The 26,536-nt window shown below is 41.6% G+C and overlaps 3 non-coding genes across 3 annotated transcripts; 1 reads left to right on the forward strand and 2 right to left on the reverse strand.

The window, feature by feature from the left end:
• Positions 1 to 2,937: 2,937 nt before the first annotated feature.
• On the reverse strand, positions 2,938 to 3,010 carry Trnam-cau (transfer RNA methionine (anticodon CAU)). The gene has a single exon. It is a non-coding gene; the product is annotated as a tRNA-Met (tRNA).
• Positions 3,011 to 12,400: 9,390 nt separating this feature from the next.
• On the forward strand, positions 12,401 to 12,473 carry Trnav-aac (transfer RNA valine (anticodon AAC)). Its single transcript has one exon. It is a non-coding gene; the product is annotated as a tRNA-Val (tRNA).
• Positions 12,474 to 25,808: 13,335 nt separating this feature from the next.
• Trnav-aac (transfer RNA valine (anticodon AAC)) lies at positions 25,809 to 25,881 on the reverse strand. The gene has a single exon. It is a non-coding gene; the product is annotated as a tRNA-Val (tRNA).
• Between the last annotated feature and the right edge of the window lie 655 nt (positions 25,882 to 26,536).

The raw sequence follows: 26,536 nt of genomic DNA on the forward strand, positions 1-26,536 counted from the left end.
CTGAAAGCTGTAAATTCAACTAAATACTTAGGGATTACAATTGCAAATACCCTAAATTGGGACGATCACATAGATAATGCCAACCAAAGACTGCGATTCATTGGCAGAACACTTGCAAGGTGCAACACGTCTACTAAAGAGACTGCTTATACCACTCTTGTCCGCCCTATTCTGGAGTATTGCTGTGCGGCGTGGGATCCGAATCAGATGGGACTGGCGGATGACATGAAAAAAGTACAAAGAACGGCAGCTCGTTTTGTATTATCGCGAAGTAGGGGAGATAGTGCCACAGACAAGATACGTGAATTGGAGTGGCAATCATTAAAACGAAGACGTTTTTCGTTGCGACGGGATCTTCTCTTGATATTTCAATCACCAGTTTTCTCCTCCGAACCTGCATAGGGAGAAATGATCATCACGATAAAATAAGAGAAATCAGGGCCCGCACAGAAAAAAATAGTACTCGTTTTTCCCGCGCGCCGCTCGAGAATGGAACGTAGAGAGACAGCTAGATGGTTCATTGAACCCTCTGCCTGGCACTTTATAGCAGGGTAATCACGTAGATGTAGACGTGGATGTAGATGTAGCAGTGGTGCTAGCAGTAGTTTTAATTACTAATAGGTGCAGTTATAGTGATGGCAGTAGTAAAATTTAAGCTGTTGTATTAGATGTTGATGAATTAGAATCCTATGCATGGAAAAGAATATCCAGTGCAGAAAGATTGATGTTAATAGATTGATCATAGTCCATATTTAGATTTAAATTAAATGTAACGCACAACAATGCAAGAAATAAAAATTTAAAAAAAAAGTTCCTAGACGATGTAGAACAAAGCTAAATAAGACCTCAGTTTATCCTTGAGAAATTTCTCGCCACGTGGTTTGCCTGCTACTTCACAAAGCATTCAACAGTGATTACTGGACTACCGTGACGAATGAGGCTTTGACTTTGACGCTGAAGCCTTGTAATTAGTAAGCGAGGGTCGTTACAAAACTATCTATGAGTTGAAGATTAAGTCCCGGTTAAGTCGCGGTAATTATCGAGGTGTAACCAAATATATAAGAGAAATTTCCTATAAGAAAAATACTCTCGTGTTTGTTACAGGTAATAGGCCAACCCAGTAAAGAGTACGAGACAGTTTTTAAATGACTTTTATGTTATACTTGGCGACTCTGTGAAAGCCACACACCAGTTATTAGTTGTTTAGTAATAGGATGAAAATGGCAATTTCCATGATGCTTTGGATTTCACGCACGGCACCGACTGCTACGACTGACTGGGAAGGTAGCTCACAGGTCGGATGCAAATCAGCTACATAGAATCTTGTTTACTGAAACATTATGAAGTTCAAACTAATATCATGTAGATGAGAGCTTTATTTTTCTTAAAGGGCTTGATTGTCAACTAATAACGGACACGATGTCAAACAAAATTCATGCACTCAAATTAGTTTTTTCTGTGCGTTTTAGAACGAAGCCACGTAGTTTGGAGTATGTGTGATTGTGTTTCAAATAAAAACCAGTGTTCAATGCCCTTTCTTTCAAAATAATTAGAAGAGTTTCACAGCTGAAAACTTCTGTTACGTCCCCGCCCTACACTGAAAAATCAGCATTTATCCCAATAACTATAAAAGTAAAAATTAAGACAATAGAAGAGTTCTTGTCAGAAGAATTGAACAACGTCTGGTTGCAAAAGCGGGTATATCGGACAAGGTTAGGTGACGTATAACCAGTCCCCAAATATTCTGAAACTAATGTGACTACCCTAGACTAAATGCTGCTGAACATTATAGAGTCTGTGAGTAAATTCCTGAAGAATGCGTAATACGTTTCTATATTTAAAACGTCGTTTTGTCTAGTGCCATAGTCAGATGAAAACAGAATTAGGAAAACGACGATAGGTGTCAGTTAGGTGTTAGTATCAACAAAACCTTAAGCTCTGTGTCAACTGTCCTGACTCTGTTTGATCTGATGACGGTAGTAATCGAAACGACGTCATTAATAAAGTCATATATTAAGCGATCTAGACGGAAAAATGTCAATGATGGCAGAATCATTTAGGAAATTTATTTCCAAAAACATTTATAAGTTTTAAAACGACTTTTGAGTCTCCAGATAAGTCGACTGTGGGTTCTCCCACAAGATACTAGAAGTGGTAACAAAACGCTGGAGCTTTTATATGAAGCTATACAACTACAAACACTTCAGTCAACTGCATGATAAAAGTATCGGACTCAGAAATACTAAGAAGTTAGGCAATGTGTTAGATTACCTCAAGTCTTGTTAAGGTGAGTATCTGAAAGAGCGAACAGAGAATGGTGGTTAAAAATTGTTCGAAACTAACACAAAAAGATGAAAAAACTCATTTGATAAAGTGATAATTTGGTATTTGCGGAATATTTGGATTTCCGGGGGACAGTGTGGTGGTAGCAAAGGAGCAATCAGAAATCCTTAAACAAAGATTGTAACAAGAAAACTACAAATGTCCTTCGAAAAACTGATATTATGGCTTACAACGAAACTATACGCTCCAGAATGAACAAGTGGATTGAGAAAATCAGAATCAGTAAACGGATTCAATGTTACTATCTAGGAGAAATCATCAAGCCTAACAGACAAGGAAAATAAAATGCAGTAGACCCAGTGTTTGTTAAAGGCAAACCGGCCGGTATAGGAAATTGCGTGAAGATCCAGAGGAAATAGGCATAAATAAGCAGGCAATTGAAAGCAGAAAACAATTTCGACAAAATGAACAACCGGCAAGGTTCTTAAGGTAGAACAGGAAAAGAACAAGGAAGCTGCAAAGCAAGAAAGACAAAATGGACATGAAAGAACTTGTAAAGCTCAAGTATCGTATTTAAAATGGCGCAGGCTAGCCTTTATCGAAGGGCTAACAATAATAATGAACATTGACTGTATGAAACATAATAAAAATTTATGCCCCGGGTGAGGATCGAACTCACGACCTTAAGATTATGAGACTTACGCGCTGCCTACTGCGCTACCGAGGCTATGTCTAATACTGCTCTACGGCACATACTTCAAGGTATTCTTTGTTTGTACACTGCAAATGTGCATAATTTCCTCGAATCTACTTTTGTTTTTGTTTGTATCGACGTGTTTCTTTTCCTAGAAGTTTTAACACTTTGCAACCCATTCATACAAACCGACAGGAAATACTTATTAACATCTTAGGTTATACAGACTACTTCGCCCTACCGAGTTTTAGTCTTTTAACAACTAATCATTCACCGATGCAGAACGTGATTTTAGCAAGTTCACTAATCTATAGTCGTTATCTGTTCTTACTTCGTCGTTGTTAAAAGCTGCCCTACTTTTAACGATAATATAGCAGTGCGTCATGTAATGATTCCCTCCCGCTCTTAGTTTTTTCAGTTAATACACAATAATAGGTTATTAAGTTACAAATCTGTTAGTGATATATATAATGACTGTATTTAAAAAAAACACACATTGATGTACATCATTAGGATAAGTATCTGGACTGATAATAGCAAACATTAAGCTATTTCCCTAAGACCACTGGTATGGCCACATTTCCCCCCAACAGCCCACTGTCATAAACCACAAAGACGTTGCTGTTGCGAAAATCGTTATGAACACGAAAAGGTATCACCAGCAAGACTATGAGAAACAAGTAAGATACCGATACATTTTATGAAATATTAGTACTTATTCATTAGGAAAACACGTACTTACCCCCATTGAAAAACATTGGAAATATAAAACAGAAGTGATTTATTTGAAGAAATTAAGTCAGAGTAGAATATGTCATTTAGAAAATAGCTTGGAAGTACCTACAACGATACTGTACCGGTCTGTGGGTTTACAGGTACCTAAAATCACTTGCATGTCATAGGGAAACATGGGATACGAATAATATTTCTTGGCGTTACACTGTACTCGTTGTTGCCGTTACACTTATCAAAGCAAATGTTGCGTACAAATGTCTTGTGCACCTACCTTTTACCACTCCATTCCATCAGCTTCTATTCACCTTTAAATTTCACCGTTGCATCTCTCCAGCGACTAACGAAAGCTGATAGTTTTGTCTTTAAACGAGTACTGCGTTGCTTACTTCCGTAGCTGCCATTTGCCATCTTTACAATTCTAAAATTCCTTTGCTGAAGTGCACAGTTTTGTTTCAGCACAGACAACAATGAAAAAACAACAAGCCCACTGCACGGTTTCTCCCGTAACTCATTGTCGACACACTGTTTGCAAAGTACATTATTGATGAAAGATATGCCGCAACCATTTACAATGTGGCTTTGCGAAATTGATTTATTCCCGTGATCAAATTTGGATGGTTCATTCGTATGAAGAGAAAGATGCACATTAATTTAACTTTTCCAAGCGAATAATAGCACTGATTTAGTTTGGACTCGTTTTCGTGCAGCTTATTCTTTTTTAGTGAAGCCTCCCGGCCAACAATGCCATACGATCGTTTAATTTTTTTCATGGCCTTGGACTATGGAATGCAACCGGCACATTATTTTTTAAATATTAATGCATTTCTGATGCACCGCATCTAAAACGCTTCGATTCTCTTGTTTTCCGGTTTTCCACAGTCGATGTTTCGCCACTATACAGTGCAGTGTTCAAAACGTCATTCTCAGAAATTACTGGCGCAGATTAAGGCCGATGTTGATACTAGGAGACTTCTCTTCGCCAGGATTGTCATCTCTGCATGTTTCTTGTTTTATCTGTTATTTTGCTTTCGAGGCGGCGGAATTCCTTACCTTCACCTACTTCGTGGTACCCAATTTTTATCGCTAATCTAATTTAGTGGTGACCGTCATTACTTCCATCTTTATTCGGTTTACTTTGTCTATATTCTGTACTTATTAGACTTTTCGTTCCTCTCAACAGCTCCTATACATCAACTTCTCTTTCACACAGGACGTCAATATCATCAGCGGATCTTACTATAAATAGGCCCTACCCTTTCACTCTGAATGTTAATCCCACTCTTCAAGTTTTCATTTATTTCTGTCATTGAGTCTTCGATGTATAAACTGAACAGTAGGGAGAAATACTGCATCTCTGTCTTACACTCTTTTCAACCGGAGCACTTCTTTCCTGGTCTTCCATTCTTATCGTTCCCTCTTGGTTTTTGTACATACTGTATATTACCCGTCTTTTCCTATAGCTTACTCCTATTCTCCTCAGAATTTAGAACATTTTGCATCATTTTACATAGTGAAACGCTTCTTCTACGTCCACGAATCCTATGAACGAGTCTTGCTTTTTGAAGCGCAGTGCGAAAACTACCTCTCTAGTGATTTTACTTCCCCTAAAGCCAGACTCTTCGTCGCCCAAGACATAATCAATTTTCTTTTTAATTTTTATGTATTTTATTGTGGTAAGTAACTTTTGATCCATGAGCTGTTAAGCTGATTATACAACAGTTTTCACACTTATCTGTCTTGCTATCTTCGGAAGTGTGTGGATGATATTTTTCCGAAAGTGTTATGGTACATCTCCAGTCCTATAGAATCTACAAATCAACTTGAATAGCAGTTCGATGACACTTTTCCGGTATTTTATAAATTCCGAAGTAATGTTATCGATGCGTTCTGCCGTATTTGATCTCAGGTCCTCCAAAGCTCTGTTAAGTCTGGCTCTAATACTGGATCCCGTATCGATTCCCATTTCTTCTCCTATCACGTCATAAGACGGTTTCTCCCACTTGTTGAGGCCTTCAATGTACCCTTTCCGCCTATCCAATCATTGCTCTGCGTTTAACCGTTGAAGTTGCACACTTAATTCCATCGAATATTGTTTTCACTTTCCTGTATATGAATTGTCCTTCGGGCGACTGTTTCTTTTTCGACTCCACATTTTTTCCTGCAACCGTTTCGCTTTACCTTCCCTGCACTTTGTGTTTATTTCATTTCTACGTGATTTAACATTGCTGTATTCGTTTCTTTCCTCGATCATTTTTGTGCTTCATTCTTTCGTCGATGAGTTCATGTACTCCTGCTGTTACCCAAAGCCTCTTCGTAGTTACCTTTCTGGTACGCATATTTTTCTGTTCAGCTTCAGCGAATGCCCTTTATAGAGATGCTCATTCCTCTTCAGCTGAACTGCTTACTGTGATATTTGTAATCGCAATATCTACAACTTCAGAATTTCATATGCACATCATAATCCCTCGGTACTTCAGTCTCCCACTTCTTTCCACACCGATTTTTTGAGGACTATTCTCTTAACTTCAGCCTACTCTTATGATCTCAATTTACTGTGTCTCTGCTCCTGCGTACGCCTTACAGTCTAAAATCTGATTTCAGAATCTCTTTCTCACTATGTTCTAATTCAGCTGGAATTTTCTCGTGTCTCCAGGCCGTTTCCAAGTACATCTTCTGCTCTTGTGAGTGTTGAACAGTTTATTTGCTGTTACTAATTGAAATTTATTATGATACTCAGTTTTCCTCCTGTCACATTCCTGCTACCGAGCCCATATTCTTCCATGACTCTTTCTGCTATTCCCTCCCCTAATAGAGCGTTACAGTTCCCCATTTCCATCTTCCTTTACATACTGTGTTATCCATTCGGTATCGTATACTTCCTCTTTCATCTTGTGCAGGTCCAGTTAGTACTGGTTAGGATGAAGGAGAATGTGGGTATCTGAATGGAGCTATTTTTAAGTAAAACAGTTAATTTGAACAGCATTCAGTATACAGTTCACTATAGAATACAGCTGGGCGCGCCTGAGCCGAAATATCAATTAGTTGGTCAAGGTTGTCGTGGAGGGGTGTGTTCCAGTGTCGGAATATAATAAGGTAACTAACTGAAGCCTGGAGCCAGAGGGAGCCTCTTGTTATGGGCCGACACTTTATCAGTGCCCCGCAAGAAACACGTGGTTTCTCCAGCACGGTGCTCATTGGTTCTTCCAAGTCGGTGCGCAAGAGCTTGCCGGCCAGCGCATTTTATGGGAAGAGAACAACCACTGTTGAAACGGCGATCCTAACTGGCACGTAAGCCACGGCGAATTGTGGTTGAACATCACAGATGAGAACGAGAGAAAAAAATTAGAAACAGCAATAAAAGTTAATATTACCCCGAGACCGGCTAGGTGACTTGTCTTATCTTTTGCGTGTCACGTCGGCATGTATCCTCAACTATTGATGCTGGCACTGGTTTGCTGTCGTTTCTGATGAGAATAATCCTGTCAGCGAAGGTGTCATGGATTCGGGTTTCCTCGTCGCCATAATCCGCTTCAGCATCCTTCTCTCCTCATTGGAGTCAGGCTCGGGTGAATGTTCACATTCATGGCCACGGTAATGTTTGTCAATAGTGGAGTACCGAAATTCTGGTTTTTCGAAGCTTCAGACCCCAGTGATACACCCTTCCACACATTTACGAGAAATGATTTGCAGCGATGAGTCTCGATCTGCATCTTCTGTTGCTTTTGTACGAGTCACTCCTCCTCTTGTTGGCGTCCGCCACCAGGTGACGTTATCTGTTCGTTAAGCAGTAATGCCTATTCGAGAATAGATTTTCTACGAAATGGTGATGACTTTCTTCTTCCCTTGTCCAAATGTGTTTGAGCTGGTGTCATGCTGCATGATGGGTCGAAAAATATCATATAGAATGAATTTATAGGATGATGACGGGTACAGAACTCGGGGAGAATTTTCCCTCTTACTCTTCCAGGAATAAATGCTGTTAGCAATGGCAGGATATCTACATCTTCACCTATGATGGTAACACAGTTAAAGTCCGCGATGTTTGTCACAGTTTCTTATCATCACATCGCCATCATCTATTGCCTGCTTAACCACAATGCCCTATGCAGACGTTGCAGTCATCAGCATTGAAATGAAGCTATTTTTGTTCGCGTCGTTTTAGTGAAGGCAGTTGTTGAGGGGAAGACCATTTTGTAGACGAGTGCAGTAAAGCCTGCGCCTGCTGATTTGACACTCTGGTAACGGGCGTCACTAGGCTACCCGCCAAAAACAACTGTGGCTTTACGTTCAAAGTGTTTTTGTGCATAGCCCACATAGATCTCTCACACTGAATTGAACATGGCTCTTGTAGTATTCACGTCAGTGACTGTACATTTGCGCGGCCAGTGTCTTCGTCTTGTATCGGAGTTAACGCTCCATACAACATTGACTTTGTGCCTTTGCGACTACCTCCCTCAGTGAGTAGATGCGTTAGGTATCTAAACTTTCCATTGTGATGGAACATGAGAACGCATTTCTTATGATGAACTGAGGTTAGGGATAAATTTGCCTCTGATTCCAAAAATGATCTGCAGTTTCTATTTATTGTGTCATGAACTATTTCGTTAGACATTCATTAGACATTTGTCTTATTTTGGTCCATACTACCACCTCTGAAAGTTGCAGTCTTAGCAACAGCAGTACCATTACATGTACTCCACTGTCGGAACTATCAGAGAGGTTTTCGCTTAGAACTTTGGACTTGTTTGTTTCGGGTACAGGGGCCCTTACCTCAGATTGATATATTTATCCTTTTCCATGATCCTAGAAAGTATACATCATCATCATCATCACGGAATCAGCCTGTATATACATACATTTATAGGTGCCTGTGCCTATGACTTTGACGCTCTGTAGCGTCGCTGGATGACGTTTCCGAATATGGATTCCTATGCAAAACTTGATCTACTATGTCCTCTATACTACATCTAGAAGTGTGTAACATGAATTGTGAAACACCCTTATATACACCTAATCGATGTGAGGAATGTTTTTCCTAGATCACAGCTTACTTTCGTCACTATCCAGCAGAAACATACACCGTAAAGCCAATGTGCACAACGTGTCGCTATTGCCTTAAACCGGCCCTGGAATCAATATTTTCGCATTCGGAGGAGAAAACTGATCATTGAAATTTCGCTACAGTGATAAACACCTTTTTTTAATGATTCGTAACCCATCTTGCACATCATATCCGTGAAACACCCTCCCCTTTGGAATAATACACAACGAGCTACCCTTCTGTGAACTTCTTCGATGTCTTCAGTCAGTCATGTTTGGTAACGACCGAGCCGGCCTCGGTGGCCGAGCGGTTCTAGGCGCTTCAGTCCGGAACCGCGCTACTACTATGGTCGCAGGTTCGAATCCTGCCTCGGTCATGGAAGTGTGTGATGTCCTTACGTTAGTTAGGTTTAAGTAGTTCTAAGTTCTAGGGGACTGATGACCTCAGATGTTAAGTCCCAAGCCATTTGAACCATTTTTTGGTAACGACCCGTACCGCGCAGGACTACTCCAGATGAGGACGAACAAGTTTACTACAGGCGGTCTCTTTACAGTTACATCTTCATCTACATGTCTACTATGCAGTTCACAGTTAAGTGCCTGGCAGAGGTTTCATCGAATCATTTTCAGCTTTTACCGAACCGTTCCATTCTCGAGTAGTGCACAGGAAAAATGAAGACTTTAATTTTTCTGTGCGAGCTCTAATTTCATTTATTTTATTACGATTATCATTTCTCCCTATGTAGGTTGGGAAATTTATTTTCGTATTCAGAGGAGAAAGTTGGCGATTGAAGTTTCGCGAAAAGATCTCCCCACAACGAAAAAAATCTTTGCTCTAATGATTGCCACCCCAGTCCAGGTATCATATCTGTGACTCCCCCCCCCCTCTCTCTCTCTCTCTCCCCCCCCCCCCCATTTCGCGACAGTATTAAACGTGTCTTATCTGGTACGGATTTCATAATGCGGAGCAATACTCCAGAAGAGGACAAGCAGTCTCCTCAGTAGACCTGCTGCATCTTTTAAGTGTTCTGGTCAGTGAAACGCAGACTTTGGTTCGCCTTCCCCACAACATTATCTGTGTGATCGTTGCAATTTAAATTGTTCATTATTGTAATACTTAGGTATTTAGTGAAATTGACAGCAATATTAAAAAACTTTCTAAAGTTCTGCGAAATTACTTTGTCACGAACAGGCTTTCGGCTTCTCATGCCTCTTCAGGTGACAACTGTCGCAAACCCAGATAATCATGATGTACGACGCACACAGATATTTTTAGTACAGAAAATACAAAAGCGAAAAACTGTTTACGTAGGAACACGGAGACTTATATATAAAATTGCTTGCAAGCACTGTAAAAAAAAAAAAAAAAAAAAAAAGAAAGTGTATATTGGTCAGTCAGGTAGAGCTGTGGGAATTAGTCTACGTGAACATGAGGGAAGCTGGCAATTAAACAAGAAAGATTCGACCTCTGCTGATCATCTTTTAGCAGAGAACCGTCCATGTGATGATGAATGTGAACTTCTACATTCTGTCGAAAAATCAGAAAGATAACCCTACTGGAAATAATGCAAATCAAGAAACACATGACACAGAATGTCAGCCCAGTATTAATCGACCAGTCTCAGTTTCCATTTTCTCCCTTTTCAAATTAAGTTTTCGTTACAAATAGTAGATTGAAACTGTAAATTCATTTTCTCTCTCATCATTTATGTCTCTCTCCACATAAAATATTTGCCCCTTTTTTTTTTAGCCAATGTAATTCTTGTAATATTTTTCTTACGTATCCTTTGTAAACACGTTGTCACTTTTGTGTTTTCTGTGCTAATAATATCTGCGTAAGCAGCACATCATGTTTATCTGCGTTTGCGACATTCAGGTGTCACCTGAAGGTGACCTGAGAAGCCGAAAGCTTGTTCGTGACAAGATAATTTTGCAGAACATTAGGAAACGTTTCTCCTTTTTAATGTTTTTATCATGTTCTGGCAAGCACAGACGGAAAATTCAGTAAATGTTAAATTTACAGACTTTAGATTTGTGCAATTTATCGTATACCCCAAATTTAACGGATTCCTTTTAGTATTCATGTGGATGACGTCACCATATTCATTATTTAGAGTCAGTTCCCAGTTTTTACACCATATATGTATCGCGTCCAAATCATTTTGCAATTGGTTTTGATCTTTTGTTCTCATGAAATATGTGCTGTAGTCAAATGAGTTGTGTAACATTTTATGGGACCCATTATTCTGTTGGCTATAGTGGATCAGCAGGATGGTAAAAGAGTTTTGTGAACCCCGCCAGCAGAAGCAGAAGGACCGTAGAAATGGCATAGTAGTAGAACCACTTGCTTTTCTGTTGTAGATTTGTTGCATATTTTTATTGTCGTTGGTGTTATTGGTGGTGGTGGTGGTGGTGGTGGTGGTGATGTTGAAGCGTTAAAGATGGATCCTTGTGATAGTAACACGGAACTTCCTATGTCTGATAACGATGAAATAGGACACAAAACCAGCGACAAAAAAGTCGCGCAGTGTTATGAAAGTCGGCAACGAAAGAGTGACGCAGGGGGGGGGGGGGGGGGCGCCGAATATCTCGAAGGACATCACTATCTGTTAATCCGGCCCTCTTTATACGCACACGTTGGTCTTGGAAAAGGATGCAAAATTCTTTATCAAGCTTCGTAGCAAACAGCAGAAGAAAATTATACCATGTGTCGGTTGTTCTCGTAACGTAAAGAGCGTCGCTTTGGTCACGTTAGAGTGTGAGTAGTAAGCCGAGACGAAGCACCTCTGGTGTCAGCGCGTGGCTGGTGGGTGCCTCCGCTGTCCGCTCGCCGCGAGGAGTGGGTGTAGGTCGCAGACAGGTGTGGCTGGCGCTGATGGCGTCAGCGGTCCGTTCCCTGTCGGTGCGGCTAATTGAATTAAAGGCAGCGCCCAGTGAGCGTGGGCGACACGGACAAGGAACCTACGGCTGCCTCAGCTTTGTCGGAGGCCGACGGGCACACACAGTCAAGGCTCTGTGAGCACGTCTCTAGCCCTTGTACGAGGACAGTGGTAGGCATGTGAAAACACTGTCTTTACCAATGACAGCAACACTGTAGTCACAATTGAAGAAAGCGTAGGAAATAAACAAAGGACATTAAAAATGGTCAGTGTCTAATACACTTTAACTTCAGGCATAAGAAAGTACCAGTTTCAGATTAAAGACGAAAATAACACCGTGAAAGCCGGCCGGGTGGCCGTGCGGTTCTCGGCGCTAGAGTCTGGAACCGCGTGACCGCTACGGTCGCAGGTTCGAATCCTGCCTCGGGCATGGATGTGTGTGATGTCCTTAGGTTAGTTAGGTTTAAGTAGTCCTAAGTTCTAGGGGACTGATGACCTTAGAATTTAACTCCCATAGTGCTCAGAGCCATTTGAACCATTTTTGAACACCGTAGAAGTAAATAAAGATCATTCCTCCAAAATCGTGGAATAAACACAGTTTCTTGCGAATTAATATGGACTCTAAGGTGAAATGAAATGAACTTATAAAGCTACGAGACAGGATAATATCAGCACTACGTAGGGCCCAGCGCTCCAGCCATCAGTACGTAACTGCCAGTGTTGAAACCTGTTAGGCAACTACCTCGGGTACAGTTTCTGAGCTTAAGTGGTTTCCGTGGTGTAGTGGTTATCACATCCGCCTAACACGCGGAAGGTCCCCGGTTCGATCCCGGGCGGAAACAGAGATTTTTAACGGCTCGATTAAAATCTGTACTTGTAACGAGTCAGTAAAAAACATAGCGCAGAGAACAATTTGCGGTAAGCCAGAAGGAAAATGCTATTCCAGAAATAAAAGCAATTCATTTATATAGCTTAATGGGGAAATTTGTAAACTAAGGCACTTATGAACAAACTGCGAATGACACAAACGTATTTATTACTTACATTGTTCTGGAGTACACGGAAACTGCAAGATAACGCCACCCACACACACACAGTGCCACATAATACTAAATAAAGACCTGGGATTCGGAGAAAAAGAAGTGAACCCTTGGGAAAAAAACTCTCAAATAATACCGTGAATTTTTAATTATAGAGCTGAAAACTTGTCCTTTTAGTTGGTTTTAAATACTACGTTTAAATACGAATGATTAAGCTTCATTTCACTTAAAATGAATGTATCTTAGGAAACCGAAAGATTTCTGGTATCAATGAAGAAACGGTATTATTGTTTTGTTTTCATATTGACCAACTCGTATCATATGACAACTTCAATTCTCTTCTTTCTTTGTTATTTTATATTTCTCCAATACTCTTTCGCTTTCTCCTCATGTCGTCTTTTGCTTTCTTCCGCCCATATTCTTCCCTATTTCTTATTTCTTCTGCATAGAAAGCCTTATAAATCTAGCATTTTATTCTTCAAAAGATTTCTGTCTGTTATTTCCGATTCTTTGATGTTGTTTCTTTCTAGATCTTTCCTTACTTATGTAATCCACACAATGGTCTATTTCTTTTTCCAGAAATACATGAGTACTTGCTTCGTGAGCCTTTCTCATTCATTCGGTAGATGTGTCCAAAAAAGATACATCTTCTTTCAGCCATTACTTCACTGCTTCCATTTTCTGACCATCTGTAATTTGTATTGCACCCATTGTTTTTTTTAACTATGCGTCTTTCAAGTACCACTATTTTGCCTAGCTTGTAGTTCACTGCCGGCCGAAGTGGCCGTGCGGTTCTAGGGGCTGCAGTCTGGAACCGCGAGACCGCTACGGTCGCAGGTTCGAATCCTGCCTCGGCCATGGATGTGTGTGATGTCCTTAGGTTAGTTCGGTTTAACTAGTTCTAAGTTCTAGGGGACTAATGACCTCAGAAGTTGAGTCCCATAGTGCTCAGAGCCATTTGAACAATTTTTTTTTTTTTTGTAGTGCACTGTCAGGTTTTCACATGCATATAAACATTCTGCTCCATTAGGTTTCGGGAATGCAGCCGCATAAATTCTGCTTCTTCTTCTAATATTTCGGCTGTATACCTTTCAGCCATCTTCAGAGAGAGCCGTACGACTAACGCTCCAGCGCTCGCTCCATCCTTTTAAACTCGCGGACCGCGCCACTGCGCATGCGGCCACAGATAAACAAGGCGCCAGTGATGTTAATCGGCGGCAAAGACGTACAATATGTATGAGTTACGTCTGTGGCTGCGCATTCGATCCATGCTGGGAGGTCGATGTATTACTGGGAGCTGAACTGTAGCGACGTCTTTGTAAGTTCAATATTGAAAGTGCCGGATTCCATGATTTATCAATGTGAAACCGCTGTCTGTATTAATTAAATTCTTCGTCAAGCGGATTTCAATGGTCTCTTTTACTACGGAGTCCCAGAAAGATGAAACAGAAGTCAGAATTCTCAACTACTGCTTCTCTTTCAATTCCTTTGACTCTTCTAACAGCGGTCTGGTTTCTCTAGAGGTAGTAAATAACCCGTGAACAGTGTCAAAAGCTTTGGCTAAATCTGCAGTTAGTATAAACACAGGTTTGGCTTTCCTCAGTGTATCCTCTAAGATAATTCATTGGCTCAGTATTGGCTCGCTTGTTGCTTTTTGTCTGGAAACGAAACTGATTTTCCCCGAGGTCGATTTCCTACGAATCTTTCCATTCTTCTGTAAATAATTCACATACGTATTTTGCAAACACAGTTTTTTTTTAAATTGCAGATTGTGTAATTTTTACATTTATGAGCACTTACCTTTTCTGGAATTGGAATTATTACATTCTTCTTTACATCTGAAAGTATTTTCGCCTGTCTCATATCTTACTTACCAAGTGGAATAGTTTTGTCACGGTATCCTTTCCCAAGGATCTTAATAAATCTGCGGGAATCTCGTGTACTCCTGCGTAATAGTGAAAAGACGGTGCACAAAAAAATTAAACTCGTCAAATGAGTTGTACAACAGGATCCGCCACCACTAAGTCTCAAAAATAACCTAAAGAGCTTAGTTGTTTGAAACATAACAGCCGTATGCGTGGTATATACCAATTTTACGGGTAATTTTAATGAAGATGTCGACGACGTTGAGCAGAGCACTTTGTAATAAGTTTATTCGAAGATGTGTCGATAACCTAACTCGTGCCCAACACAACACTAAGCTATCTGAATGTAATGTACGTGATTAGGGGGATGAGAAGGTCTCCTGTCAACAGTTACGGTACCTGGATCTACATGAAAAGGCTGATTTAATAAAATTAGATTGTTTCGTCAGAGGTCTTCCACATAGTGCTGATGCTGAGCAACTCGAGAGAGACAGAGAGAGAGCAGGAGATCGCCAGAATCGTGTTCTCGATGCTGTGACAGCGTGGAATCCCGAAGCAGACAACGTGCACACTAGCGGCTAATGCCTTTGGGCTCGGTTTAGAAGACATATAGTTCAGCGTCCAGTCTTATTCATTCGGAGAATTTTCGAGCGATTCAGTCTAGTATCTGAAGAAGCGAATACACACAATCTTCCTAAGGGACAACATACACTGTTTACACTACGGTTTGTGAAGCACTGCTACTTCTGCGAAAAGCTATATGGTGTATGGCATAGTGCACCATAAGGACAGGGCGGCGCGGGAAGTACACCATTCACTTTGCGGTAAACCGGGAAGGAACAAAATTGAAACGAAAACGGCGGAAGACAACAGCACTTTTAGAAGTACTTAACTGAAAGCATTGCACCGTGAAAAGCCGGGAATACGCGACATAAAATCATCAACAGCACAGTGCCGCGTAAGAACAGACGTTGAAATAACGCTGAGCAAGGCAGCCAGCTGTGAACATTGCCACCAAACACAACGCCAGAGCCCCGTTTACTACGTGCACTGGGCAACGAGGCGTGGCAGCGCACGTTAACGTCAGACATCACTCTCGCCGCCACGGACTTAAAACTTCTCGCTCCCGGAAGACCAGTAACTGTATGGCTACTCGGCATGACGGCTAACGCTGTCAGTGGCTAGAAGCAGGCCGACAGGATAATTAATGTACATGAGGAATACAGTCAGAGCAGCTAGTACTTGCAGAACTCCCTGCGGATACTACTACTTACAGAAAAAATTAAAGTGAAGTAATGCTGAAGAAAAAGATTACATACATCTTGTAAGCAATAAGAGCAGTTTATCAGGTAAAAACCAGTTCTTGCACTCGTATATTAACATATAGTAACTAATAAATTACATTCCAAAATCTCATACTCTGTGTAACTACACTCCTGGAAATTGAAATAAGAACACCGTGAATTCATTGTCCCAGGAAGGGGAAACTTTATTGACACATTCCTGGGGTCAGATACATCACATGATCACACTGACAGAACCACAGGCACATAGACACAGGCAACAGAGCATGCACAATGTCGGCACTAGTACAGTGTATATCCACCTTTCGCAGCAATGCAGGCTGCTATTCTCCCATGGAGACGATCGTAGAGATGCTGGATGTAGTCCTGTGGAACGGCTTGCCATGCCATTTCCACCTGGCGCCTCAGTTGGACCAGCGTTCGTGCTGGACGTGCAGACCGAGTGAGACGACGCTTCATCCAGTCCCAAACATGCTCAATGGGGGACAGATCCGGAGATCTTGCTGGCCAGGGTAGTTGACTTACACCTTCTAGAGCACGTTGGGTGGCACGGGATACATGCGGACGTGCATTGTCCTGTTGGAACAGCAAGTTCCCTTGCCGGTCTAGGAATGGTAGAACGATGGGTTCGATGACGGTTTGGATGTGCCGTGCACAATTCAGTGTCCCCTCGACGATCACCAGTGGTGTACGGCCAGTGTAGGAGATCGCTCCCCACACCATGATGCCGGGTGTTGGCCCTGTGTGCCTCGGTCGTATGCAGTCCTGATTGTGGCGCTCACCTGCACGGCGCCAAACACGCATACGACCATCATTGGCACCAAGGCAGAAGCGACTCTCATCGCTGAAGACGACACGTCTCCATTCTTCCCTCCATTCACGCCTGTCGCGACACCACTGGAGGCGGGCTGCACGATGTTGGGGCGTGAGCCGAAGACGGCCTAACGGTGTGCGGGACCGTAGCCCAGCTTCATGGAGACGGTTGCGAATGGTCCTCGCCGATACCCCAGGAGCAACAGTGTCCCTAATTTGCTGGGAAGTGACGGTGCGGTCCCCTACGGCACTGCGTAGGATCCTACGGTCTTGGCGTGCATCCGTGCGTCGCTGCGGTCCGGTCCCAGGTCGACGGGCACGTGCACCTTCCGCCGACCACTGGCGACAACATCGATGTACTGTGGAGACCTCACGCCCCACGTGTTGAGCAATTCGGCGGTACGCCCACCCGGCCTCCCGCATGCCCACTATACGCCCTCGCTCAAAGTCCGTCAACTGCACAGACGGTTCACGTCCACGCTGTCGCGGCATGCTACCAGTGTTAAAGACTGCGATGGAGCTCCGTATGCCACGGCAAACTGGCTGACACTGACGGCGGCGGTGCACAAATGCTGCGCAGCTAGCGCCATTCGACGGCCAACACCGCGGTTCCTGGTGTGTCCGCTGTGCCGTGCGTGTGATCATTGCTTGTACAGCCCTCTCGCAGTGTCCGGAGCAAGTATGGTGGGTCTGACACACCGGTGTCAATGTGTTCTTTTTTCCATTTCCAGGAGTGTATTTCTCTCTTTTTTTCTTTGTCGCGCGTTACTGTTTGTTTCTCCAATTCGCATCTCCCCTTTTACGTATGATTCTGTATGTTAATGTTTTCCAGGTCACTTTCAATGTGTCTTCGAGTGATCTGGCCTACTTTAACATCTTTCAACATGGCCTCCATTGTGATTTTTTTTTTAGTATTCTGTAAATACTTGCCGGCTGGTGTGGCCGAGCGGTTCTAGGCGCTTCAGTCTGGAACCGCGCGACCGTTACAGTCGTAGGTTCGAATCCTGCCTCGGGCATGGATGTGTGTGATGTCCTTTGGTTAGTTGGGTTTAAGTCGTTCTAAGTTCTAGGCGACTGATGACCTCAGATGTTAAGTCCCATAGTTCACAGAGCCATTTGAACCATTTGTAAATACTTTTTTAATTTGCTGCATTATCTTGTCAACACTTTAAACGTATCCCTTTTTCTTTATTAATACTCAACATTTGTTTCTGGTTTATGCTCATTTTCTAGGAACACGTTGCCTCATAGGCTTGTCCAGACACACATTTCAGGGCCCAACCAATGACAAAAATAGACACTGAAAAGGCAATAAGCTATAATAATAGAGTAAATGAAGTATACAATTAAAATACGCGAAAGATCAAAAATAACTTTAATTCGTAAAAATACTGCCCAGAGGCGAGTAGGACTCGCCCACTGAGGACTCCATACAAACTTAATAATGCATATAGACAGTTAATCCATTCTGGGAATCGAAAATCTCCACCATTTTTGCCTATTGATACTGGTAAGATATCGGTCCCAGGGGTCCAATATTTTCCAGAGTGTTTTAATTCCAGTGATACAAATGTGAAGGAGGCAGGTGACATTACTGTAACATCAGTAGTTTTCCATTCAGGCTGACTGGGTCGCGATAGTAAAAGTCAAACATCAGGCAGGGAATGATGATGTTGCTCATGCGACACGTTTCGGGATTTATCCATCACCAGATATCTAGGAGCGAGTACAGCACGTAGATGTGGAGTTTCAAGTTGACCTCAGTATGTGACATAAATTTCAACTTGATCCCTGGTTACGTTCCTGAGAAAAAGGTTTCTTGACAGTCGGGCGGACCGACACACAGACACAGACAGACAGGAAAACGGACAACAAAGAGATCCTATAAAGGTTCCGTTTTTACCGATTGAGCTACGGAACACAAAAAATGTAGCCTTGTCACTATTGTAGTCAAATCAAATAACTTTTTTGTTAAAAAATAAAGATCAGTAATGAAAACGTTCATTTTTATATATCCATTCGTAAATCAGCAACGCAGAACGAATTTCTACAACTACGGAAGCGCCAGGCCTTGACTGCCAGACTGCGTCTTCACTTTAAGAAGGAAAATCTAGAACTTCGATACTGGCGCATCAAATCTGTGACAAGAAACGTTAAGCTTGGAGCAAGCGAATAACTACCAGTCTTCTTCTCATGATTAACTGAGTAACTTAAGCAATTCGTGTAAAAGTAGGCAGGAAATAAAATTTATAAATTATCAATGCAATCCTATTCATTTTCGGGAGTGCGGGTGAAAAATGAGATGTGAGCATGATTACAGAGATAGTTTGTTTAAATGCCGTCTAATGCCCTATTAATATAGATTTACACTTAAAAGTGCTAACTTACGAGGCAGGGAAGCGTGCCAGGCTGTTATAGAATCCTGACGATTACCCGACGTTGGTACATCAGCAAGCCTAGATGTGATTTTAGGGTGATTTCCTGAATTCATGTAGCAGAATCGTGGAAATTTTTCCCGTCTCTGCATCGGTCGCACAATATACAAACAATAAACATAGAATATGCACATACCAGAGATCACACATTTTACAGGTATTTGGCACGCACGGCCTTCCATCACTAGTGAACTCGGCCACAGTGGGACTAACGCCGAAGAAGCGGAAATGCATAATTACACCAAAACTAAACACGAAGATCACTCAAACGGACGAGCCTAATCGGCCGTGTTTGTATACAGTAGGTCCTCGGTATTTCGAGGTTCCGTGTAATTCGAGTTGGTCTCAAGGATGTTAAAATTCCACATACAATGGGAGCAAAATCCGTTTTCATATGTTGTCCTCAAGTACGTTTTACGCACTTTCGAATGTGTCGCATTTTGAACTTCCTTTCAATTTTTCATGTACAGTGCAGGTAAAACTGTTTTCGTTCGTAATGCACAGAAATAACCTTGACCTCAGACAGCTAATACATTTCTATCACAGATGGGCATGTACTGTTATGTTTGAGAAGTGCGCTTGCTCTTTCTCTCTCTACCCTTCAATAATCGGGATCTCATGTTGTGTCAACTCAGCGACAGTGGTCATTAAAATACAGTACGCCAAAGTAACAATACAGTACACATTTTACAATATTGGCTTACCGTTGTTGTACGTACTGTAGCTGGTTGTTCAGCCTGTACTGCAGTGAGCCCAACGATATCGCGTTAATTTTAGAGTATTGTATGTATGTACAGTGTCTGAACATATGTAACTATGTGTTTCTTAATGTTTTAATTCATCCATTACAATGAGTGGTTGGAGTAAGAAAATTTGTAGCGTTGAATGTGAAACTGGAGGCCCTGAAAACACTAGCCAAGGGAGAAACATTAAAATAACTTGCTGCTGAGTGTGGAGTTTGGTGAAGTGACAGTTGGAGATTGGCATGGAAACAGAGACAAAATTAAGAAGTTTTTCATCAAACAAGTGTTCTATTTCGTCATTTGAACTGAAGTCAATGAAAAAATCTGAGTATGAAAAAAAAAAGAAAAGAACCGAGTGAAGCTTTGTTCGTTTGGTTTACTCAACAAAGACAAAAAGGAAATCTATTTTCATAGCCTATATTGCAAGAAAAGGCTGTACTTTTAAGAAATGAGTTGGAGGAATGTGAGGACGATTTTACTGAAACTTCAGGATGGTTGGACAGGTGAAGAAGCGATACGGCGTAAGGCTGCTTGAAAATGCGATGAACACTTTTTGCGGATTCTCAAATTGCCACGCAATTTTGTGAGAAGTTAAGCAAAAGTATACAAGAAGAAAACCTTACTCCTGATCAGCTGTATAACTGTAATGAAACAGGGCTAAGTTACAAAATGCTATCATCTAAAACTCTAACCTCAAAGAAGAAAAGACTGCAAAAAACGTAAAGAGAGGTTAACAGTTATTGCTACATCGAATGCAAGTCATACCGTAAATGGAACTGCTGGGGATAAGGAAGTCTGCTGAGCCTAGAACTTTAAAAACAGTTACTGCTTCTGCACTGCCTGTTACATATGTCCACAAAAAATGTGTTTGGATGGACAAGTATATTTTTAAGAAGTGGTTTTTCGAGGATTTTGTTCCGGAGAGCAAGAGATACCTAAAGAAAATGAGCGTGCCTTCCAAAGCAATCTTAACGCTTGACAATGCTGATTGACAACCTGATGAGGAAGAATTACGGTGTGACGGTATTCGCGCGTTTTTCTTACCCACTGTCGTGACGAGTTTAATACAGCCTGTGCACCAAGATGTTTTATAGTGCGTGAGAAAAAGGTATCGTCGTCGTTTGCTTCAGACGCTTCTACAAACAACAGAAGGAGAAGGAACGATCAAAGAACTTCTAAAAAACTTCGATGAAAGACGGAGTTTACTGGACAGCCGATTCATAGTCTGAAACAAAGGCGGAGACACTGAAAAAATCTTGGAACCATATTTTACGGAATGAAACGTATACCTACAGTACAGACGAAGATGACCTACCGTTGCAGAACTGATGAGAAAGCTTGCTGGTTGTGAAAATGCGAATGCTAGTCATGTTTTAGAATGAATGAACATTTTGAAGCGATCGCTCTTGCAGTTGTTGAAATGATTAGTGGACGCACTGAAGACAGTGATAAGTATCAATGATCACTCAAAACAACAAGGGTCTGGCGGCTCTAGATGTGACATTGTGTTATATCGAGCAGCAAGCGGAAGGTATTCCGACACCATGCTTCTTAGAAGTGGCACGACATCGCTGCTAAAAAATGAGATTCTATTTTCAAACAAAGGACTATGGACAATTTGTTTAAAATATATTTTTGCAACTTGGAAATGTGTGCCCATATATGTACATGTAACATGGGTATGTACTGTGCAGCTTATTAATAGTTCGTCATGATTGTGCTCATTAAACATCTATTCGTGATTTACCCATCGGTCTAGTGATATTTTCTTATCATCCAAGTTTTTTGTAATTCGAGGTAACGTTAGCCCCAATTAGCTCGAATTGCGGGAGCTCTACTGTACTGATATTGTTACAAGGAATTAGTATCTTTCAGTACATGACATACATGTCATTTGCCACGGTTCTTTAACAACACGAAGGCGCCCTCTCACCTTCGTGCTGACGTTTTGCGGTGGTTTCTAGGATTACTGCTGTTTTAAAGACGGTCTCGCCCCGTCGCAAAGAGCTCAGTTGGTGGGCAACATACTGAGGGGTAGAACTGACATAAATCTCGGTACACGTCCGGGATATGCTTGGAATATATGATGCAGATAGCCAATATCCCTCACCACTGTTCCACAACTGGAAATTCGACTTCTCCAGAATGCGACAGTAATCTCATGGAACCCATGAGACTCAAGTGTGCAGCGGTATTGGCTGACCACTGCAGTACTTTCTCTGTTCCTGAGCTACGCCAGTGTTCAAAAATCTTCCTCTCCCGGCTTGAGTCATACAGGTGAGAAATGTAGAGCTTTTACGTAGGCGTATTTCATATTGTACTGCAGTTGATATTATCTCGTCTTATGTCTGAGGCCTATTAATTATTTTGCTCGGATTATCAAATTTGTACACAGTCCTAAATCTTTCATGACGCAAGACTCTCATATTTGTTTTGTTACTGGTTTCCCTCTTTCATATCCAATATGCAAGAGAAAAAGAAACTCTCAATCTTTCTTTCCTGAAAATTAAATAGACCTTTTATTCGTATTACCTGGGATCCGCAGTCCGGATGTCGAGATCACACTGAAACATTGTCGTCTCGTTGAGTGTTCTTCGTGTTTTAGTATAGTATAGCTGGATCCTATTAAGGCAAATATTAGGTTGGTGCATAAGTTCGTAGCGTTAAGTAAACATAGCAGATACACGTAACAGAGATTTTAGTCACCAGTAATATATTCTCCGTCACTATTTACAACAGTCTGTGAACGGTGGGATAACTTTTTGATCCCGCGACTGTAGATATCTCGTGGTTTTGCGGCGAAGCACTCGTCGAGCCATGTTCAGGGCGCATTTTCATCCGGAAACGAAGTTCCTTGAAGGTTGTTCGAGAGAGAGTGGAAATGGTGGAGAACTGAGGGCGCAAGATCTGGTGAATAAGGTTGGGGCGGAATGACTTCCCAACCCAGCTCCCGTATAGAGTTTTCTTCAGTCTAGCAAAACGCGGGCGGGCGTTATCGTGGAGTAGCATCACTTCACGCACTTTCCCTGGTCGTTACTCTTGGATTGTGTCTGCCAGACGTCTCAGTTGTCGACAATAAATGTCAGCAGTGATGGTTACTCCTCAGGGAAGTAATTCGTAGTACACCATACCATAGCTGTTCCACCAGATGACTAATATCTTTTGGGGATGCGCGCAGGTCTTTGTACTGTGAGTTGCTGCTTTGTCAGGGCTCGACAAATTCTTTCTTTTCCGTAAGGGCACAGGGTACTTTCCCGGCTCAATATTATGTAAAAACCAACACCTATTTCTTTCAGGTACTGTTTATAATGTATATGTTTTACAGATTTTTTGTTGATATCATGTAATGTAGCTCACTTTTAAACAAATTCGAAATATTCTGAATATTTTTGAACCTGCTTAGGGTTATTAAAACATTACAAAGAAATTTATGCAATTTTTTTTCCAAAACGCTTCCTCAAATTGAGGTACCGTGTAATCCAATGTTATACATTTGAAGGAGACGAAATTTTTACAAGATATACATGACATGATGGCTGAGATACTAGACCTATTTAGTTCCACCTATATTACAAAGATAAAAAATATATCACATCTTACATTTTAATTTTTATAATTTTTTCTCAATAAAAATGTTATTTTTTCTATAATTTAGTTGATTCTGCAATAAAGGTAAGGGCTACTACATAAGTACGGACTATTGCAAGTTACAGAAAAAAATTATAGCAATGCTTTATAAACTATATTTGTACATGAATTCAGAAAAATACAACATGCCATAAATTCGGAATGAAGATATGAGTCCACTTAAACTGTGCCTCAGAACATTCCTGAAGCATAGTCTTCATCCTGCAGTATTTCTTTCAAGCTTCCTCTTGGCTTAGCACTTTTTTCTTCTTTGGTAACCTGAAGAGAGAATCTTTCAGCTTCATGCACTCGTTGTCTGTCAAACGCAAGCAATTGATCTTCCACATTAGAGCCACATTTTATGCCTAAATTTCTCAGGACGTCCAACCTTCCTATCATTCCATCATTGAAACATATCACTGCATCAAGTACACCAACTTTTAATGTATTTAGTCCTACAAAAACATTCTTGGGTAATCTTTCCCATATACAATGGTTCAAACTTTCATTTGTATTCTGAGTGCTCCCATGAGGACATTTACGAAGCAAATCAGGGTCACTCAGGTCTCTAAAATTGGTTTTATTTCATTCATAACAGGCTCAGGAAGAGAATGCTTATGATCGTATATTTGACCACTTTTCTTTCACTTTTTGGTAGCCACACCAAGAATCTACTCCTTTAGGGCAAAGTCCGTGAACAGGGTGGTCATTTGTGAACAACTTACGAAAGTAGGTGGCCCATACAGGTTTTCTCATTGCTGTAACATCAATCAGAGGTGCAGTTCGTGTAATGGCCAGTCCATAATAACTCTGAAGAAGGTATATTTCAGTTTCTGTCAATCTGCCTCGGCCAGACAGAGATTTTCCATCAGATAGCAATTTTTCTTTAATTTCTCCTCGTAGCTTCCTCAGTCCAGCGCCCATTCTCTTTTGCACATGTCCACAACATTCCAGTTTTGTTACCAAGGTATCACCATAAAAAGTGAACTCATTAATTTTATTGAAAGCTTTAGAGTCCCCATCGCCTAGGTACTTCGTATATCTAACGTTATAAACTGGCACCGACCTCTGAAATATTTATAGTGCTCCATCACACTCCATACCTCCACCATCATAGTTCTTAGAACACTGAGGTTCAATATGTCCTCCTGTGTTGCCATGGCAGGTGCGGCAGTACTTAGATAAGCACTCAACATCAACAACTTTCACATTCTCCATAGAAGTAGCACTTACACCGTTCAAGGAAGATGTCCTCCACGTTGCCATGTCCCATCAAGTGCAACAGCAGTGTCCCGGGTTCCACTAATATTTGCAGTTTCTTCTACTGCACGTTTCAAAATGGTTCAAATGGCTCTGAGCACTATGGGACTTAACATCTATGGTCATCAGTCCCCTAGAACTTAGAACTACTTAAACCTAACTAACCTAAGGACATCACACAACACCCAGCCATCACGAGGCAGAGAAAATCCCTGACCCCGCCGGGAATCGAACCCGGGAACCCGGGCGTGGGAAGCGAGAACGCTACCGCACGACCACGAGATGCGGGCTACTGCACGTTTCATAGATGCTTTAGACACAACAGTCAAGGCACCTAAAAGTATTTTTATGTACTTCCTGAACCTACTGGGAGGAGGAGGAAGGTCCATCAAAAAACAAAACGTTTGAGCAGCCTTTTTTCCTTTTTGTTTTGCACGCATTGCATACACTAACTTCAAATTCACATCATATGAATTCTGCACAATGTTCGAAGTCATTTTCGAGGTAGGTTTATTGTAGGATCTACACAGAACAACTAATTTTGACGCTAAACCCTTCCTGCTAGCCGGTCCGGGTGGCCGAGCGGTTCTAGGCCCTACAGTCTGGAACCGCACGACCGCTACGGTCGCAGGTTCGAATCCTGCCTCGGGCATGGATGTGTGTGATGTCCTTAGGTTAGTTAGGTTTAAGTAGTTCTAAGTTCTCGGGGACTGATGACCTCAGAAGTAAAGTCCCATAGTGCTGAGAGCCATTTGAACCTTCCTGCTACTTTGTTGTCCAGTTATTTCCAGACAGCCTACACCATCACATTGTTTACATTTCGCCACTTCCTTTATCAAAAAAGATAAGATGCCCACGTCAACAACAAAAAATCCAGTACAAACAGCCTGAAAAGATCTTACAGTTTTGCTGTAATTCATTCTGGATTGTTACGCACTATGCACAATTACTGTTTTACATACAACGCCGTCGCTTTAGACTTGATGTCGGTTAGTCCCATTCCTCCATTGCTTGGATCAAACATTGATGTCTTCACAGACCGTTTTTGATAGAAATGAGTTGTATGATCCTGGTATAGAAATGAAAATAATGTTTCCGCCCGGGATCGAACCGGGGACCTTCCGCGTGTTAGGCGGATGTGATAACCACTACACCACGGAAACCTCGGATGTACCGTATATGCGGCCGGAGTATTTGTCTGGGCGGGTTGCTACACACTAGGCTGCTTTCGCTCCTCAGTCACGTGTCTGCTGACAGCGAACAGTGGAGGTGCAATACGTTTGAGTGCAGCTGGTGATGAACTGTTCAAGCATGCCTAGGCAGTCTGTGTCAGTAAAATTCGATTTCACGCATAATTTATTCTTTGCTGAGGTCCACTTATTGTACGATATGGTTTCCACAGATACGGAAATACCTGGTAGTTTATCACAGAGAAGTCAGAAACAATCGACTGCAACTGCTTGAGCCTTACCTAGAGAGCTCATCTTCAGAAACCATCTTAAGTTATCGTTTGCGAAGCTGTTCATCTGCGTCCTTTAGAGAAATTGTAAATAATTACCAGAAATGACTACAGCCCATGAGAGAGCCCAGTGACAAAAGTATATTAATTTTCGAGCTACCTTCCATGATGCCACAAACCGAAAGTATCTATGTCTCACAGTTTCTTTAAAAACTGCATTTATAAATCAGGAATGTTTCTTGTGGAGTACCTTTCAGTTTTGATTTACGAAAGTAGAAGATAAACATTTACAAATTACGATTGCTCAAAGAGCAATCGAAAGACGCTTACTGGATATAAACAGGTGAGACAGGAAAACA

This window comes from Schistocerca nitens, chromosome 2 (assembly GCF_023898315.1).
Source record: "Schistocerca nitens isolate TAMUIC-IGC-003100 chromosome 2, iqSchNite1.1, whole genome shotgun sequence".
In the NCBI taxonomy this organism is placed as follows: Eukaryota; Metazoa; Arthropoda; class Insecta; order Orthoptera; family Acrididae; genus Schistocerca; species Schistocerca nitens.